Here is a 2,541-nt window from a genome sequence, read left to right on the forward strand (position 1 = left end):
GACAACGTTACTGATAGCACAGGTGATGACGTGGTTTTGGTGTTAAATATGTTGCATGTGTGAAATAAAAATTTTGTTCGAAGTTAGCGCTCGTGTTGTTCGTGTCTTCTTCGTGTGTCCTGTCCTACTCTGCGCTATTATATCGCTATGATCATGCACCAACAAGCCCAAAAAGCTACGCTTTTGAGCAACTGGGTCCCACAAGCGCCACCGGTGGCTGTGTTTGAAACTACCACCTGCCAGTACAGTAGCCTAACCGTTGCGTCACTGTGCAACGGTTAGGCCTCTAGCCGTAGGAGGACTCGCCGCGATCAAACAATGTGACCCATTTTGCGTAGTTGCGCAGTCAGAATTCGTATAGAATCAGAACTGGAACAGATTGGCGAGTGAAAGAATCCAACTGATCGCCCCTGATTGCTCCCCTGGACATTATGATGTGTGTAGTGCCTGAAAATGGCGCACGCCGCTAATCCCATGCTCGAAAGTTTTCTCATTTTGGTACGCAACATATTGACGCGGTGCTTAAAACGCTTTCCCGAGGTGCGCTTCTTCCATGAACGTTCCCACCTCTTTAGCTATTTCCCACCACTCTTTGCGACCATTAACACATTTCGCTCAGCGGCGACGAAGCGGCAGCGTATAGCGTTAATGACCCAACGCGCATTTTTCGTCACCCTCCCACTTCCGAGACTTCGCCACCGAGAACGCGCTGCTTATTCTCACCTCATCGCTGGAAAGCGCGGGAAAACACTGTTGGCTAGCATTCCGCGCGCTCTTCGGCTCAGGCCCGAATAGCCGCCCGCAGTTGTCCGACACGCCTGCTGCTTTTGGCGAATGCGCGCGTTTCGGGGTACTATAGCTCCTCGTAATCCAGCTTCTGTAAGTCGTAAGTGGCCGCTAACAACAGGCAACTCTCCAAAGTAAAGAAATATTGCTCGACGTTTCGCTGTAATGAGCCATCGCGATTCACATTCGCCCTTGGGTTTTTCCTCTCCGGTGTTTTGAACTGAAAACGAGGCAATACTTTAACGACTGTTTAAATACCAGTGATCATATCGCGTGCTCAAGCTTGTTCAGATTTATAGAGATTATGGACGAGATTGGTTTGGTTTGGTTTGGTTTGGTTTATTGAGGTTTAATGTCCCGAAGCGACTCAGGCTATGAGGGACGCCGTAGTGAAGGGCTCGGAAATTTCGACCACCTGGGGTTCTTTAACGTGCACTGACATCTCACAGTACACGGGCCTCTAGAATTTCGCCTCCATCGAAATTCAGCCACCGCGGCCGGGATCGAACCCGCGTCTTTCGAGCCAGCAGCCGAGCGCCGTAACCACTGAGCTACCGCGGTGGGTGAGCTACCGCGGTGGGTATGGACGAGATCAATCAGTGAAAACTGATAGGGGTTTAAAGTAGTTAAACCGAGTAGACGTGCAAAAGCAGATGTTCATTCTTCAATGGGAGGTGGTACTTAAGCTCCCCCTTAAGGATATGACGTGATAGCTATTGTAGGTTACTGCCCATATATGCAAAATTGATCGTTCTTCAATTAACATTCATAGATCGCGGCGAGTCCTCGTACCACTTCCAGCGCAGTGTTTCAGCGGTTAAGCCATGCACCACTGCTCTGGCAGGTGCTGTCACAGCCACCGGAAGGGATTGTGCGACCCATGTTCAATTCCCGAGCAACCACTTGCGCAGCTGGCGCGATTCTCCTCCAAACTTACCCGAGTGACTCGGGTAAGCTCGGGTAGTAGCTCGGGTTGCTAGGAAAAGGCACAAGATCGTGCGCGAGTACGTACGGTGAATGTGTGACAAGATTCTTGGTCGGTGTTGGTGAGCCTTTGAGTGCTTTCGCACTAATATGAAAGGGCGTAATTAGCGCATGCAGGAAAGTCGGGGGAACTGTCAAGGTCGACCATGTTCGCTCGGGGATGTAGGCTGTACCGACCAGCGCGCCAGTGTGCAGCGGCCAAAGCAAGCCAGCAGAGAGAGCGCTCAGCGTCAAAAACGCGGCGTCGGCTCCAGCGAGAGGAGAGTCTCAGAAAAGCAGTGTACATACAAAGCCTCCGTATAATGACGGGATCTGGCGAAGAAAAGTGAACCCATGTAGAGGATTTTCGACGCGCCTTAAGAATCGCCTTTCTCTAAGCCATGTCATATATAATTTTTTATATACAAGCTAAACCGCTATTACCGCGTCTAAATTTCGCTCGCATTCACTCGACTGGCTTTCTAGTAAAGGTGCACACACAATTTAACACCAGGAAGTGAGGAAAGACACACGCTCAAAGGAAAGTAACTCTGGCTTGGCCTAGCTAGTAGCCGAAAAACCATGGTACTTTAAACTTAAGATGTGGTGCTGACGGGGGTGAGCGAAGAAACTGCGAACTCTCCCGGACTTTCATCTCATGTGCTTATGGAGCTCGAGGACATAACGTGGCGTCATTCCTCGTCAGCGCCCGCGTAGCGCTGGAAGGGGGATCAAGTTTGTTGCTCTCTTTTTTTGCAGTGCGTCTTAGTCCGTTTAGCTTTCGTGTTTATG

Source organism: Amblyomma mixtum, chromosome 3, assembly GCF_055824585.1.
Source record: "Amblyomma mixtum isolate Tamu chromosome 3, ASM5582458v1, whole genome shotgun sequence".
In the NCBI taxonomy this organism is placed as follows: domain Eukaryota; kingdom Metazoa; phylum Arthropoda; class Arachnida; order Ixodida; family Ixodidae; genus Amblyomma; species Amblyomma mixtum.